Source organism: Cupressus sempervirens, chromosome 6, assembly GCF_028749045.1.
Source record: "Cupressus sempervirens isolate cs-2001-9-10 chromosome 6, ASM2874904v1, whole genome shotgun sequence".
NCBI classification, from domain to species: Eukaryota; Viridiplantae; Streptophyta; class Pinopsida; order Cupressales; family Cupressaceae; genus Cupressus; species Cupressus sempervirens.
Window position 1 is genome coordinate 237,998,084 of NC_143123.1, and position 18,645 is coordinate 238,016,728.

The following is an 18,645-nucleotide window of genomic DNA, read 5'->3' on the forward strand; positions in this document are numbered from 1 at the left end:
GCCCTTCATGGCAGTGTCATGCAAGCCCCTCATGAAGGTGCGCTATGTGCACCCTCTATGGTGGTGCTATATGCACCACTTCAAGGTACCCCACACGCCCTCCTAGTGCATGCACCCATAATAACAAACTCTGCACCTTTTCCACAAGCTCTACACTCTCCTCTATGTGTGCTTTTGTGCCACACACCTACACATTTCTCAAAAAAAAAAATGATGATTAAAAATTAAAAATTAAAATAAAAGGACACACCTAGCACACATCTAAGGTGTGCAAGGTGCATCGAAATTTGTCTTTCAGAGGTGTTAAGTGGTTTTTTAGTTGTTTTAATAGGGTTTTGTGTTCTTTTTCTTAATTAAGCATTTTCATCTCTCTAGACTAATGTGTGCTTCTTTGTGGAGGTAAAAATGGCATCCTCAAGTTGTGAGGGTTATAACTTTTGACCTAGAGCTCAAAATTTGAATCCGTTTACACCGTTGGAAAGAAGAATTGAAAATCTAATTTTACTCCCTAAAACATGTACCTTTGGCTGCCCAATTTTAAGGATCGATGAAAGTTTCAACTTGAAATTTTGAGCGAAAGACCTCCGAAAAAGCCATTTAAAAATGCCTAGAAAAATTTGTGAAAAAATATGAAATTTTTTCAAACATTTGATCATTTTGGATAATTTGGATCACTGTTTCTTGCTGGGAAGGCTAGGGCAGTTGGAGAGAAGACAAGGTTGAAGATATAGAGGTTGGACACATGAAGAAAAATAGTTTCCTCATCTTATGCACCTATTAATGACAAGATTCAATGTAGGTGCCTTGGGATTTTAGATTGAAGAAGCAGGAGTTCAAGTTTATGAAATTGATTGGTTGTAAAGAAGGTATAAATCATCAAAAAGGGGAAAAGAATGTACACAAAAAGTGATCTAAAATCCCATTTGAGAAAAACCCAGAAACTATTTTCAAAATTGAGAACTTTGATTTTTTGGCGAATTGAGCTTCTGAGGTGCGCAGGTCTGCAGGTTCTCATTTTCATGCAGGTGCATAGCTCTATAGGTCTGAATTTTCATGCAAGTTCATAGCTCTACAATTCAGAGGTTCCCTAACAGTTAACTACCAGTTCCAAAAATAGCTCCTTCCATGCATCGGAAACACAATCTGATGATAGTTTAACTTTGACACATGCCTAGTGAAGGACCAACTTCCATTTTTTATGCCTCCATGCACTTCCACTTTGACTGAAGGCTTCCTCCTACTTTATCTATCATGTTTTCTCTATTTTGACATGTAAAGGGCTCATGAATCTAATTAATAAATAAAATATGGATGGAGTCCCTCTAAGCACTAGATTAATTTTTAGTCTATATATATTTAGTTTGTTTCAATGTTTTAAAAAGCATTTTATTGCATGGAGATATCTCTCATGCTCAACAAAAATTGAGGAGACAACTTCTTATTGTATATACTAATATCTTAGCAAGTAGTACTAATCTATTACCAGAGAAAAGCATTAACTAACAAAGATTAATATAAACTTTAAGAGAGACTAAGAGGAAACAAAACTCAAATGAGAATGTGAGCCATTAAGGGGCTCTCTCAATGAGATTTGTTCTCTTGATTTAGGGATGAGTCTAATTTAGATATGGATTTGGGATGTGTGCTCAAAATACTCAAACTATGCTTCAATGGAGATGGAAAATGGCAAATTGGTAACTTTGTGAGCTCTCAATTTGGCATTATAAGGGTATGGTTAAGGGCTTTGGTTTCTCAAACTAGCATTATAACTTTAACTCAAGGATTGTGATGAAATGGCTTGGGAGGGGATTCAATTTATAGGCTAAGGGCTTAAGGGTTTGAGGGCTAAGATGCAAGGATGGAGAAAAGCTCATGGAGGGCTTAAATTGCATGAGAGGAGAGCACATGGATTGTGCTTCCTTACAACCCATCAGAGAGTGACACATGTCATAGAGTGAGTGGATGGAGGAAAGGGCAAGGATGAGTCAACAAAGGAGGCTCAAGGCCTTAAAGACCTCATAAATGGCTTGTAAGAGCAATGAATGGGCTTGTAAGAGTCTTTATGGCTTTGTAAGAGCATTGAAGGCTTAGTGGTTGGGATATTTTGGAGGGAGTTGACTTTGCTGACTTTGCTTGGTTTAGGAAAGTCTTAAGCTTGCTTAGGGAATGTGACAAGGTTAGGGGGGAGATTAGAGGTGATTTAGGATTAGACTAAGCTTGTTAGAGATATGCAAGTGGATGGAATTTAATGAGGATGGGTGAGTTAGTGGCTAAGCTTGGTTAGTATGGGTGGATGGGGTGGATTAGGCTAAAAAGGGGATTTAGAGATAGGCTTACGAAGAGGATAAAGACCTTCTAGAAGAGTCTAGAACTTCATAAGGTTTTGAGGATAAATAAAGTTTATTTATCTCAAGGGTTTGAGTTGAGGAAATATTTATTAAAACATTTTTAATAAACATGAGGATTGATATTTAACCTTAGTTAAATATTTTGATTTTGGATTAAGGGGTAGGAAATGATGGGATTAGCCTTTACTCGAAATTAAAGAAGGATTAGAAGATTTTGGAAGAGGTTAGTGGTCTTAAGGAAATTGGCCAAGTTCTGGGCAAAAAATAAAATAAATATTTATTTTGGAATTTTTGGTCAATTTATTAAATAAATAATTAATAAATAAGGAAATAATGTTTAAATAAGATTTAAACATTTTCAGGAGAGATTTCTTAATTAAATATTTTTAATTAAGATAAAGGGATTTAATGACATAAAAATAAATAAATTAATTAAATAGATAATTAATTAATAAATGATGATGTCATTAGGGACTTTTTCAAAAAATAAAAAATACTTTATTTTCTAAACGATTTTAGGTGTCTACATTTTTCCCCTCTTTGATGTGGTGCCGCAAGTGGCATGACATCAAAGATAAGAAAATAAGATGCCCAAGGCTAGAGAAGAAGAGGAGAGAATGGATTGCGAGATGCCCCCTCAAGAAGACGATGGGAAGAGAAAGCGAGGCTTGAAGGTTTCTTGAAAAAATACAAGAATTTGGGATGGGATGAATGAGGAGACTCAGATTGGCAACAAGAAGAGGTTGAATTAGCTCAAACTCTCACTACGAGAGAATGCTAAAGGGCTAATTAGAGGCACAAGAGGAAGTAAGCTTAAGACTTTAGGGAAGGTGGAGCAGAGCGCTATAAAAAGGAATCCAGGATAGGGATATGGATGAGAGGATTATAAAGCTGATGCAATAGGATTTCAAAGAGTTAGATTAGCAAAAGGTGGGTTTTGGAGATCCCTAGTACTAGGATTGTGGATCTCGAAAGATGAGGCTTGGTGGATTGATTTGATGGGTGGATCCCTAAGACTAGGATTATGTATCCCTAAAGCTAAGAGTGATGATTGATTTTGAGAGATACGGTTGCACAAGTTGGGGTAGGAGAGATAGATGCTGGATATGGATGGGGGATAATGGAGATGAAAGAAATCCATTGAAGCTTTTTTGAGTAGGGGGACACTTCAAAGAGAAGTACCACCATGTAGTTGAGCACTAGATTTTATATAGGACTATTGGGTAATTGCCAAGGTTACCAAGAATGTCAAGGCCGTGTCACCAACTATCCAAAGGACTGACAAACTGACTCAAAATGAACATGCAAAGATTGCCCCAGCATCACGCATGAAACCTGGAGGAAACAGTGTGGAACTAACACTGGGTAACCCACAAGCAAAAAAGAAACAAACGAAAGACTTCATCAAAACTGTACGCTCTGAGTGCCCCATTTGTAGCATACCATGATATGGAAGATCATGGCAACCTTGAGGAGGGAACAAAAAGATTGCTTGGAAAAGATACTTCAAGACCCAAAAGGGAAGATTCCAAATCAAAAGAAAGTGAAAATAAAAAAGAGAACCATTTGCCAATGAGATGGGTGGGACGATGTACTAACAGACCAAGATCAGACATGAGGAAAGCTATATCCTACAAGGATCTATTGGAGAGCACCTAAGCTGATGGATCTGGATGAGTGATGCATCTAGCAAGCTAAACTAAGAAGGATAACACTTTGGTGATAGGAGATCTAGCTAAAGGATGCATTGGAATAGCTAACCAAGATTTGTGCGATGTGTGCAAGATGTTGATCAAGGATGAACTAACACGAAAGCTGGATAGATACAATGGTACTAAGCTAAAGAGGATGTACAAGATGACAGACCAAGATATGTTACAAATGTACAAGGTTGTTCATGTTTATTTTTGTGAGATGAAAATGTTTGTGAAGGGTGGGATGTTTGTAATAGTTGATAGGCGGATAGGTAGATGGTTTGCAAAAAGTGTAAGTGAAAATGGGATTCTTTGTGTGCATGTGATAGGATACAAGCTAGGATACAAGATTTGGCATATAATACAAGCTGGAATATGGTACAAGCTTTGGACAAGATTTGGATATACAAGCTATGGTACAAGGGATGATACAAGATTTACAAGCTGAGGTACAAGATTTACAAGCTGAGGTATAAGATTTACAAGCTATACAGGAGGTATTTACAAGCTTCATCAGATTTTGGATATTTGGTTGGAACACCAAAGGAACAAGCAGGTGTGTTATGGGATGGTGGGTGAATGGATGAGGGATAGGATAGTGATAGATAATGGATTAGTATTAGTACACAAGGTGCTTGAATTACCAGGTTTTCACCAAGGTACCTATCCAAGGCGCTTGAATTGCCAAGTTTTCACCATTGGACACTTATTTCTCTTTACTTTTTTTTTTTGTATTTTTCAAAAGCTGGGTATACCAAGGATCTTCAAGCATAGAACTTCTTGTGATTAATGATGTTAGTAGGATCATTCAAGAGTTCTCCTTCTAGTGTAGATAGCTGATAGGCTCCAGAGCCAAAGGATGCAGTGACAACATAAGGACCAAGCCAGGTAGGTTCAAAATTGCCTTTCTTTTCTCGATTTTCTTGGACTTTCATGTTTTCTTTGAGGACCATGTCACCCAGCTGAAAGTGTCATGGAAGCACCTTCTTGTTGAAATTTCTTTTGAGATGAGTTTGATAGACTGTGAGATGATCATAGGCTTGTTGTCGCTTCTCGTCTAAGAGATCTAGCTAGGTGAGCCGAGCTACTCTATATTCTTCATATGATATTTTCCCCTGCAAAGATATGCGCAAGGAGGGAAGTTCAACCTCTATGGGTAGTACTACTTCAACACCATAGACTAAGGAGTATGGAGTTGTGCCTATGGATGTATGGAAGGAGGTTCAATAGGCCCATAGGGCTAGATTTATTTGTAGGTGCCAATCATGGCTGAAATCATTGACAACTTTCTTTAGGATTTTGAGGAGGGTTTTGTTAGTTGCCTCTCCCTGGCCGTTACCTTGTGGGAAATATGGGCTAGAAAAATGGTGATGGATGCAGAGGGAAATGCATAATTCTTCCATGTTGAGATTTTCAAAGTTAGCTTTGTGGTCGATGAAGATGGTGGATGGGATACCAAAGCGGCAAACAATGTGGTACAAGATGAACTTAGAGACCTGAACTCCTGTAGCTGAGACTAGGGGGACTACTTCCACCCACTTAGTGAAATAGCCTGTAGCTATTATTATCCATTTATGTCCATCAGATGAGAGGGGTGTGATAGTTCTAACTAGATCAAGGCCCCAACAAGTGAAAGGCCAAGGTGGTGCAATAGGCTGTAGATCTTGTGCTGGAGCATGCACAAGATTTGTGTGTTGTTGACATGGGAGACACTTTCTGACAAAGTCACAGGAGTCTTCTTCAATGGTAGGCCAATAGGAGCCTGCTCTAAGGATTTTTTATGCTTGGAAAATACCACTCGTGTGGGCACCGCAAAGTCTAGAATGTACTTCTTTTAATGCCATCGTGGCCTCATTTTCATCTAAACATCGAGAGAGAGTATCGTGATAACCCTGACGATATAGGGTATTGGCTATGATAACATAGCAGGGTGATTTTTGAATAAGGTTTTGGCATTAGGTACATGTGAGGTGAGGGTATATGATACCATCATTAAGGTAACCATGAATCTTATGGTACTAAGGGGATTGGGGACCAACCAAGATACAAACACGGTTTGAGTCATCATTCGCATAGGTAGGTGTGAGGAGCTGCTCGACTAAAAACTCATACTGTGTAACTGCTTGGAGAATTTCCAAGAGTGAGCTGATAGTAGCCATAGCGTCCACTGCTTTGTTCTACATTCGAGGCACTTGTGTAAATTGAAGCTTTGTAAAATGCTGGGTTAGCTAATCAACTAGCTCTTTGTAGGGTAATAGCTTTTCTTCTTTGGTTTGATAATCATTTAGGGATTGCTTGATGATGAGCTGAGAATTGCCAAACATTTGTAACTCAGTGATGTTCCATTCTATAGCTATTTTTAATCCTGCTATGAGAGCCTCATATTTAGCTATATTGTTGGTACTAGGGAATTGTAGCTTGAAGGCTTTTGGAATGTAATCTCCTTGAGGTGTGACCAACAATATTCCTGCACCTAATCCATTAGATGTGTATGAACCATCAAAATAAAGTTTCCATGGGGGCTATTCTTCAATTAGACATATATGCTCATCTAAAAATTCTGTGATCAAAGGATAAGCATCTATTAGAGGTGCATCAGATAGGTGATCTGCTATAGCTTGCCCTTTGATTGCCTTTCTATCTACATACTAGATGTCAAATTTGCTAAGAAGCATAACCCATTTGGCCAAACGGCTTGTAAGTGCTATTCTAGAGAGCATATACTTGAGAGGGTCAATCTTGGAGACTAGTTGGATGGTATGGCTTAGCATGTAGTGGGGAAGCTTTTGAGTTGAGAAAACAACTACCAAACAAGCTTTTTCCATAGGAGTATAATTGAGTTCATAACTAACTAGGGTTCTACTGATATAGTAGATGGTTCTTTCTCTGCCGTAGTCATCAAGTTGTGCTAGAAGTGCCCCAAGAGTAGTAGGCATTGTTGATATGTACAAGATCAAGGGATGACCATGAACTGGTGGAACCAAGATAGGAGGATTGGCGAGATACTTCTTGAGTTGATCAAAGATGCGTTGACATAAAGGATCCCACTTGAAGTTTTCATCCTTCTTCAGTAAATTTGTAAATGGTGTACACTTATCTACAAGCTGGGAGATGAAGCACCAAATGGATTGAAGCTTTCCCTGAAGAGTGCAAAGTTGTCACAGTATCTAGGGAGGAGGCATGTCTAAGATAGCCTTGACCTTCTTGGGGTCGATCTCTATACCTCATTTAGAAACTATAAAGCCTAGAAGCTTGCCAAATGTGACCCCAAAGACACACTTATTGGGATTCAGCATGAGATGATATGTGGCTAACCTATCAAAGACTTTCTCCAACTTAGCAAGATGATCCATGAAGGTATGATATTTGACCAAGATATCATCCACATAATCCTCCAAAATGCTATGGATAAGATCATGGAAAATGGCTGTCATAGCTCTTTGATAGGTAGCCCCAGCATTTTTAGGCCAAAAGGCATCATGTTGTAGCAAAAGGTTCCCCAATGCTATCTTATGCTGATCCTCTTCTGTAATCTTGATTTGATTATACCTAGAAAATCCATCCATGAGGGACAAAATTTCATGTCCAACTATAAGATCTACAATCATATCTATGTTGGGCAAGGGAAAATCATCTTTTGGACAAGCTTTGTTAAGATCTCTAAAATCAGTGTAGATTCTGATGTCACTGGAAGGTTTAGTGATAGGGACCATGTTGGAGATCCACTCTAAGTAGTCGATAGGCTGGATAACCTTAGCAGCTAACATTCTTTCTAATTCAGCTTTGACTAGTAATGCCACCTCGGGGTGCATTTTTCTAAGCTTTTGTCTGATGGGCTTGATCTTTGGATCGACTGCAAGATGATGAACTACAAGATTTGGATCAAGTCCTGGAATGTCCTTATATGACCATGAAAATTGGCCAATGTTCTCTCTTAAGACCTCAAAGAGGAGATCAGCTTGGTCTTGTGATAGGGATGAAACAATGTGAACAAGTCTGGGGATCTCTAAAGAATCAATGTTGACTTCTCTAGTATCCTCAATTAGAATAGAAGACACCTCTGGTCGATTATCTTGAGGAGGCAATGCTAAATCCTCATGTTCTACTTGTGTCTCTAGATTTTCTTGCTGAGGGGTTCACTTCACTGCCTTAGCTAGTCCCGAATTCACCTTAGTTCCAGTTTTGGGTGTATCGGAACTAGGTTGGGGATTTTCTCCAAAATACCCCTTGGAATCTAGCTTATAGATATAGGCAGAATCTAGCTTTGTTTGCTTGTGAGGAGTTTTGGCTCCCATGAATCTTAAAAGTGCTTCCTCTGATGTGAACTCATCAATGTGTATGACGCTTGGTTGGTCCCAATCTATGAGTTGTGGATGGGCGAGTCGTAGGTCAATGAAATGGATGGATAGTTCTTGGAGAACAGAGTCTCTAAGGAATATTTGGTCTAGGATAGCATCGTAGGCTCTCTTTTCAACTTCCTAAGGAATGTCTTCAATTTTGACAAGGTCACGATGAATGTTCAAAAAGTGTGACCGTCCGTATTGGTGCCCCCAGTTGTGGGTATGCCAAAGCCAAGACCTGACTTCAATTCCCACTTGTGTGCATCGATGGGGCACTGCATGCCTCTTTCTTCTAGTCCTAGACCACCACCTTGATAGTTACATTTGTCAGTGATGAGCTTATGTTCTTGGGGATACTTCTAGCTGAAGTGATCAAGGCGTGCTTGATTTCTTGGAGGTGCATCCTTATGTAGCCAATTGTTGATATCTAGAGTGAGCTCCTCATGACGAGGGATTTTTGAGGATACAAAGGTTGTTGTGCCAAACTATTTGTATCCAGGAGGTGGAATCTCCTTAGCTTTGTGACATGTCAGTCGTCCATGGGCGTGTGGATCAAGTGGGAGCGCCCTAACAACAAATGCATCTAATAGACTATACTCTCCACAGCCTTTGTTATTGATCTTCACGGTAGACAAGGTGGAGGCGAGGATGGTTTTTTGGTCATTACAAGTGTGGGATGAGCTGGAGATGGATGTGTCAATATCAATTCCAGGGCAATGGTTTGTATATGAGGCTTCAACTGCATTGCAGTAAGCAAAGGGTTCTAGATCGGCATGGATGGTTACCTCAATGCCTTGATGCAAAAATTTGATGTACTGATGGTAAGTGGATGGAATGGCTTTCATGGCATGAATCCATGGGTGACTGAGGAGGATGTTGAATGGTAGATTTAGATCAATAACATGGCAAAGTGTTTCTTGGATGACTTTCCCTACCTTGGTTGGCAGAAAAATAGTTCCTTCTATGGTTCTTTCCAAGTTGTCATAAGCTTTAATGGTGATAACCTCACTAATGATATCTGCCTTAGTATACCCAGCTTGTTTTATGAATTTTAGGGTGCAAATATTTAAGGCTGATCCATTATCTATCATTACTCTTTTTATAGCAAAATTGGATACCATAATGGCTATGTAGAGGAGAAGGGTGTGATCTGGCTCGACCATGGGTATGTTAGTGGGTTTGAATGATAGGGCACATGAGGAGGATAGGTGTCCAACGAGATTACAAAAATCAATAGCGTTGATATCTAAAGGGACACAAGATTCTATGAGAGCACTATCAAGGATGTTTTTGTACACAAGACTGGTGCAGAGAAGGTCTAAAATGGAGATTTGGGCTGGCATGTTCCCAAGGTGTTCCAAGATATTGTATTGGCTTTTTGATGGAGCTGATGGTGCTGGTGAAACTAGTGGGCCTGTGATGTTAAATTGCGCTCTTCGAGTGGTGACTGCACACTCATTGTTTGGTCCTTGGATATTGATAACATTGGCAGAAGGCTCTTTCTCGGATATACAACCTATGAGGCTACCATAGTCCATATAGGATGAAGTGTGGTCATTTTTCTTCCCATGCTATTGGTTTAGCTAGCAGTTGTTGGTGTTGTTGTTGTTGGTTTGGATAGGTGCTTTTCCAAGATTTTGGTTGTTGTGAGGAGGAAAAGCATTTTGATAGATTTGTAAGCCTACATTGGGAGAGGTTTGGGCACCAATGGTGATTTCTTTTCGATCAATGAGGTCCTGCACATAATCTTTCAGTTTCATGCATCTGAGGGTGGTGTGACCTTTTACCCTATGAAATTTATAGTACTCATTGTCTTTGTACCATGCAGCTTTGGATTGGCTTGGCTTGATTTTCTGGGTAGGAGGAAATTTGATGAGGTTTTCCTTGACTAATTTCTCAAAATTGACATCCAATGGCTCACCAAGGGGTGTATAGTTTCTAGGTGCAGGTTAGAATCTAGGCTTTTGCCCTACAGCTACATTGGTGGCATTAGCTTGATTGCTAGACCCTTGGAAGTTGGGTCTTAGATTGTGGTTTTGATAGCTTTGGTTATCCTATTGTTGGTAATTGATAGCATGTTGATTGTTTGGTTGATATGGTGGGTTGGACTGGTTTTGAGAAGGACCAACACTATTCACATGTCTAGTGTCAGTGATGCCATCTATAGCAACGTGCTTGTTTTTGTTCCAATACCTAGACTTGTCATTTGAATGTGATTGATTTTGGTTGGCTTCTTTGTAAATCTTGACCACACCATCTTTAATGAGTCCTTGCTCAAGAATCATTCCTTTCTCTTTGATATCTTTGTAGGTCTGCAAATAGTTCATGGTCATGTGGTGAGCCAAGCTAGGATGGGCATTATCAATAAAAATTTTCACCAAATGGCACTCTGGCAAGGTGCAAGATATGCGGGTGGTAAGGCTTTGCCATCTTTGTAGATATTCGGGAAGGCTTTCTCCACCTTTTTTCTTAGAGTGGACAAGATCAACTACTAATAGCTCCATTTCAACAAGATGGGCATATTGGGCTACAAATGCCTCAGATAATTCAACAAAAATTTTAATTGTGCCATAGGGGATTCTATAAAACCATTCAAGAGCTGGTCTGGCTAAGCTTTTGGGAAAGAGATGCAAGAGGAAGACGTCATCGTATGCAACTTCTTGGTAGTGCATGTAAAATTCTTTGATATGTGTGACAGGGTCTCCTTTTCCTCTAAATTTGTCAAATTTGGGTGTCTCAAAATGCTTGAGAAATGGTGTCATGGTAATGGCTCTATCAAATGGGTAAGGACATATAGTCTCAAACTTGAAGGTATTTGGATCATTTCCCTCCTAGATGTTTTTCAAAGCTGTCTTCATGGCTTCCCATTCCGAATTAATGGGTGATGGCTGGGGTGCCCCCAATGTATGAGTGCTCTGAGGTAGGTATGTGCTACATGGGGCAATGGAATATGGATGGCTTTGAGGTATGGGCTGGTAGGGATTGTACATGGCTTGGGAAAATGAATGGTGGATGATGGGTTGCTAAGGTGGAGGTGGCACATATTGCTACATGTGTTGTGAGGCTTGTTGTTGATATTAGATTTGGGATAGGGATTGAGGAACATAAGCTGGCTATGGGATAAATGGATTGCTATGTGGAGGTAAGGTATAAGATGGTTGTGAAGCTTGGGGAAAGGATAGGGGAGCTTGTGGAACTTGGCTTTGGATTTGAGGAGTTTGACCAATATATGTGGATTGTGCCCCCATTTGGGAAGGTATCTGTATGGCAAAAGAGGCCAAGTAATTGGTGGTTGGTGGTGGTGGATTTCCTCCTAGAAGTGGCATAGAAAAATAGTTGGTAATAGGAGGTAATGGATTAGTTGGTGGTGGAGGTGGCGGGAATTGAAAGTTTGGAAATGGAATTGATGGGGTTTGATAGCTTGGTGGCTAGATTTGAAAGCTTGGTAGAGTGGTGGCAGGAGCTTGGGTCACTTGAGATCTTGGCAGAACATTGGTAGTAGCTGGTGGGGTTTGATAGCTTGGTGGAGTGAGGGTAGTAGCTTGAGGATTTGTGGCTGATGGCACTGAGCAACAAGGACCTAGTGGAAATAATGGAATTGTATTTTGAGCTGAGGTAAACAAGTTGGGGGTGATGAAAGATTGATTACTTGGCCCCATGGGTGGCATCCTGGTTGTATATTGCTGAGGTTGGCCAAAGATACTAGCACTGATTTGGGAGATGGGTGGATTTGGAAGGCTGGGTTGGAGAGCAGTAGCAAAAATAGTGAAGGGAGTGAATGATGAGGTGTTTTGGGCGAAGGGGGTTTGGGATGGATTGGTATGGACCAATGGTGGAGTGGTGGTGGCTGGATTGGGTTGTGGAAGGGAGATTTCAACTTGAGTGGAGGCTGGTATGTTTGGGTTTGTTGGATCATAAGGACTAGTTTGAGGTTCTTCTTTTGGCTCATATTGAGGATAATTTGAATCATAAGAGCCTATCGGGAGTGGTAGTTGCCCAAACAACGGGTGAGATGGTTCTGATAAGGGAGGAGGTCTTCCAAAGTTGAAGACTCCAATTTTGTCCCTTCGAAAGTTAGCCATGATTGTTTCTTTGTTCTTGTCTATAATGGCATTCACTAATACTGCATTTCCTGGTTGGTTCATGAAAACTTCAGTGTCAGTAGGTGATGGTATAGTGTTCTCTGGGCTGAAGGATGGTTGACTACTCAAGGGGAGCGAAGCTATTTGATCCAAATGATAGGGCTCCATTATTTCCTTCTTCTTGGCTAAGCGAGTGACAGGTGGCATGAAAATGCAGAATGTTCCTAGGGATGAGATGCAACAATGTTGATGGATGCAAAAGGGGAAGGCTTTTCTATGTGATTTCCTAGGTTGAGGTAAAGCTATATGACAAAACCTAAGGAGGATTGGGTTGGGGATTCTAACTTCAAATATATGTTGCCAAAGCATGAAAGATCTACTTTCCTATGTGCAAGCTTGGTGGTGATTGTGTCAACTTAAGGATAGACTGATGATCCTTTAGGAAGAACATGAGATTGACCACTTGTGGATCCCAACCTTTAGCTCAAGGTGATGAGGGATAACAAGTGAAAAAGCTAGATTACCCTAGACAAAGCTCTGTCAAAGGGATAACCTTGGTGAGATTGGTGGATTTGGAAGATGTTAGGAATGGAAAAATTTTGGCAAGGTGACAACAATTTTGAAGGCTTGGATGTGAAGTTTTTGGATTGCTGGCTAGATGGTTTGGTTCTAAATGAGATGGATGAGCTAAAATTCTTAAGGAGTGGACTAAAGATGACTGGCTTACCTATAAGGATGACTCTAAAGAGGAGCTTATGCAATAAGATGTGGAGAAACAAGGGGGTCTAATCATAGAAATCATGCCTAGTTGGTAATGCATAAGCAGGGTTAACTCCTGGATGTTGGTTAAGTTGGATGGTACGATCTAACTAGGCATCTTGAAGGGCTTCGTTGACAACTTTGTCCTCTACTTTGTGGAGTTTGGAAATTCAAGGGCTTGGTGTTATTTCCTTTTTCTTAGCTACAATTTCTTGGTATGCCTGTGATGGCTTGAGTTTGGCTTTGTGAAATTTCTGTTTGGGTTTGGGTTGTTCTGACATGAATTCCTGAATCTGCTTGGCTTTCAGAGATCTCAGTTGTTTGGCTTTGACTTGTTCAACTTATGAAATAGGCAGTGACTACGCTAAGTGTTCCCTACGCTAGGATTGACCAAGTTTGGCAAACATTCATTCAACAAGTAAAAAAAAATCAAGCAATAGATAGGAACAACCAGATAGAAGTTTTTGATTCTCAGAATGTGATACTTGTGTATGTTTTACAAATGTTTCGGTCAATCACTTCAAACACATTAACACCCTAGATGGTTGTCTGCAAGGCTGATAGTTGGTTTAGCTAGAGAGTCCTTTATATACCCAAGGTACGTGAGGCCCAACTCCGTAGATGAAACCAAAAAGATGTCACACAGCCGAGAGGAGTAGTAACCCACTTCTCCTCTTTCACTTCTCAAGGGTATAAAGTTCCTTGAGGCTTAGCCTGAGTGACAAAATTTTGATTCCAAGATAGGTGTCTTTAAATTTACCTCTCGATCTTTATACTTCGTCGGAATGCTGGAGTTGAGGTCGTCCAAGTGGTGATGAAATCCCGAAGCAGGCCTCCTAAAATTTAAACAAGATTTTGGATCCTAATCTTATGCACCCAAGATGGCCTCGAAAGATGATAAGGGGAGAGAAGACTTGGATGATCTTGGGCTAAAAAACACATTTGTTCTTTTACCAACTGACTCTTATGTGTGTTTATCTAGACTTTGCAAGCACTCATGTTTAAGAGACAATGTTCAATTCCAACTTTGAAATGTGCCAACAAAGCAAAATCAATCGAAGAATGCGAACAAGGAGAAGAGTTAGGGTCAACAAGAAAGTAAACCCACATGCTTGGAGGCCCTCCACATCAAGTATCAATTAATTTCATTTAAGGCATTCAAGAGTTGGTGCGATTTTTTTTTAAGCCCAAAACAAAGATGTGTGAAATTTGATTTCAAGTGCGTGCCCGGACGCCCTCCACGTCAAGAGTTGTGCAATTTTAATGCCCAAATGAAGTGTTAGTGAGACTAATGCTCATTCAAGAGATTTTCTAACTTATAAAAACCACTAAAAACCTAAGTGAGTGGAGTTTGATTTGCATGGAGCACTTAACACCCTCTTAGGTAAACCCATCCCCATAGATGGCGCTAAGATTGCAACCAATGGTTAAATTGATGGGTGATTAAAGAGGGTAAGTCCAACTACAAACTCACTCAAAGCATCTTTAATAGTTTTTATAACTTAGGAAATTTCTAAAATGTGGAGTTAGGTTCTTTTTATGCCCAAAAATTGAACTGTGAGATATTGCAATGGTTAATTGATCTTTTGCATTCAAGAGCTGTACCGTGCATGCCCTCCATGGTGGCATCGTGCGCCCCCCTCATGAAGGTGCACCACGTGTGCCCTTGACGATAGCACCGCACATGCACCCTCCATGGAGGTGCCACACGCACCCCTCATGAGCAGTGTTACACGTACCCTTCATGGTAGAGCCATGTGTGCCCCTCATGAAGGTGCACCATGCGTGCCCTTCGTGGAAGTGTCATGTACGCCCCTCATGAAGGTGCGTTGCGTGCACCCTCTATGGTGGTGCTACGTGCACCACTTTAAGGTGCCCCACATGCCCTCCTAGTTCATGCACCCATAATAACAAACTCTGCACCTTTGCCACAAGCTCTACACTCTCCTCCATGCTCACTTTTGTGCCACACACCTACACATTTCTCAAAAAAAAATGATGATTAGGAATTAAAAAATAAAATAAAAGGATGCACCTAGTGCACCTCTGAGGTGTGCAATGTGCATCGAAAGTTGTCTTTCAGAGGTGTTAAGTGGTTTTTTAGTTGTTTTAATAGGGTTTTGCGTTCTTTGTCTTAATTAAGAATTTTCATCTCTCTAGACTAATGTGTGCTTCTTTGTGGAGGTAAAAATGGCATCCTCAAGTTGTTAGGGTCATAACTTTTGACCTAGAGCTCAAAATTTGAATCCGTTTACACCATTGGAAAGAAGAATTGAAAATCTAATTTTACTCCCTAAAACATGTACCTTTGGCTGCCCAATTTTAAGAATCGATGAAAGTTTCAACTTGAAATTTTGAGCAGAAGACCTCCGAAAAAGCCATTTAAAAATGCCTAGAAAAATTTGTGAAAAAATATGAAATTTTTCCAAACATTTGATCATTTTGGATAATTTGGATCACTGTTTCTTGCTGGGAAGGATAGGGCAGTTGGAGAGAAGACAAAGGTTGAAGATATAGAGGTTGGACACATGAAGTAGAATAGTTTCCTCATCTTATGCACCTATTAATGACAAGATTCAACATAGGTGCCTTGGGATTTTAGATTGAAGAAGCAAGAGTTCAAGTTTATGAAATTGATTGGCTATAAAGAAGGTATAAATCATCAAAAAGGGGCAAAGAATGTACACAAAAAGTGATCTAAAACCCCATTTGAGAAAAACTCAAAAACCATTTTCAAAATTGAGAACTTTGATTTTTTGGCGAATTGAGCTTTTGAGGTGTGCAGGTCTGCAGGTTCTCATTTTCATGCAGGTGCATAGCTCCATAGGTCTGAATTTTCATGCAAGTCTGTAGCTTCACAATTTAGAGGTTCCCTAATAGTTAACTACCAGTTCCAAAAATAGCTCCTTCCATGCATCAGGAACACAATCTGATGACAGTTTAACTTTGACATATGCCTAGTGAAGGACCAACTTCCATTTTTTATGCCTTCATGCACTTCCACTTTGACTGAAGGCTTCCTCCTACTTTATCTATCATTTTTTCTCTATTTTTGACATGTAAAGGGCTCATGAATCCAATTAATGAATAAAATATGGATGGAGTCCCTCTAAGCACTAGATTAATTTTTAGTCTATATATATTTAGTTTGTTTCAATGTTTTAAAAAGCATTTTATTGCATGGAGATATCTCTCACGCTCAACAAAAATTGAGGAGACAACTTCTTATTGTATATACTAATATCTTAGCAAGTAATACTAATCTATTAAAAGAGAAAAACATTAACTAACAAAGATTAATATAAATTCTAAGAGAGACTAAGAGGAAACAAAACTCAAATGAGAATGTGAGCCATTAAGGGGCTCTCTCAATGAGATTTGTTCCCTTGATTTAGGGATGAGTCTAATTTAGATATGGATTTTGGATGTGTGCTCAAAATACTCAAACTATGCTTCAATGGAGATGGAAAATGGAAAATTGGTAGCTTTGTGAGCTCTCAATTTGGCATTATAAGGGTATGGTTAAGGGCTTTGGCTTCTCAAACTAGCATTATAACTTTAACTCAAGGATTGTGATGAAATGGCTTGGGAGGGGATTCAATTTATAGGCTAAGGGCTTGAGGGTTTGAGGGCTAAGATGCAAGGATGGGAAAAAGCTCATGGAGGGCTTAGATTGCATGAGAGGAGAGCACATGGATTGTGCTTTCTTATAGCTGATCAAGGAGTAACACATGTCACAGGGTGAGTGGATGGAGGAAAGGGCAAGGATGAGTCAACAAAGGAGGCTCAAGGCCTTAAAGACCCTCATAAATGGCTTGTAAGAGTAATAAATGGGCTTGTAAGAGTCTTTATGGCCTTGTAAGAGCATTGAAGGCTTAGTGGTTGGGATATTTTGGAGGGAGTTGACTTTGCTTGGTTTAGAATTGTCTTAAGCTTGCTTAGGGAATGTGACAAGGTTGGGGGGGGATTAGAGGTGATTTAGGATTAGACTAAGCTTGTTAGAGATATGCAAGTGGATGGCATTTAATGAGGGTGGGTGAGTTAGTGGCTAAGCTAGGTTAGTATGGGGGGATGGGGTGGATTAGGCTAAAAAGAGGATTTAGAGATAGGCTTAGGAAGAGGATAAAGACCTTCTAGAAGAGTCTAGAACTTCATAAGGTTTTGAGGATAAATAAGGTTTATTTATCTCAAGGGTTTGAGTTGAGGAAATATTTATTAAAACATTTTTAATAAACATGAGGATTGATATTTAACCTTAGTTAAATATTTTGAGTTGGTATTAAGGGGTAGGAAATGATGGGATTAGCCTTTAATCGAAATTAAAGAAGGATTAGAAGATTTTGGAAGAGGTTAGTGGTCTTAAGGAAATTGGCCAAGTTTTGGGCAAAAAATAAATTAAATATTTATTTTGAGATTTTTGATCAATTTATTAATTAAATAATTAATAAATAAAGAAATAATGTTTAAATAAGATTTAAACATTTTTGGGAGGGATTTCTTAATTAAATATTTTTAATTAAGATAAAGGGATTTAATGGAATAAAAATAAATAAATTAATTAAATAATTAATTAATTAATAAATGATGATGTCATTAGGGACTTTTTCAAAAAATAAAAAAATACTTTATTTTCTAAATTTTTTTAGGTGTCTACACTTATAAATACCCCATTGTAAAATGTAACAAAGGGCTGCTATTATTATGCAATAGAATTATGCTTTTGGTGCTTGCATTCAGAGTGTAGTGATTCTTTCCTGAATGTGTCATTGTTTTGTGAATTTTGTTCATGGAATTTTGATTGAGCAAAAGGTTTATTGCATTGTTTCAAGTTGTGCGATCTTTTAGTTCTAGTGTTTGTGAGAGATTTACAAATTCTATTGACATAATGAGCTTGAGAAGAGATCATCAAATTGTGCTTGCATAGCCTTTTGTCTCACATGAGTGCACTTTTCGTGACCTTACAATTTGATGAAAGGTGAAATATCATATGATTGTTAAAAGTTTCTTACTAATGATTGAATCAATGGATTTTAGGAAGCACTGCTCCTATTTTCATTGGTTTCCTACCAATTTTCTTTAAAATTTTAACTCGTAGCATGTTGTTTTTTGTAGCTTATGTCTATTTAGGATTTCAATTTCAAGTTATTTCTATTTCATGTTGTTTTCTTTTAGTTTCGTTATTTACTTTGCTAACCCCTTGTTAGAATAGGAACTCATTTTAGTTGCACTATTAGAATTGCATTCATTTAAAAACTAGAAAATAAAAAAAATATTGTTCTTTTGTGTTTTTTTTTGAGATAGAAAATAGATTCACTTCATTCCAAGATTATAGTAGAACCAACAAAGGCCTCGTCATGAAAAATCACATTTATCTTCAACTGAATAGATTTTGGTACATCACAAGACAAATACGAAACCTTGG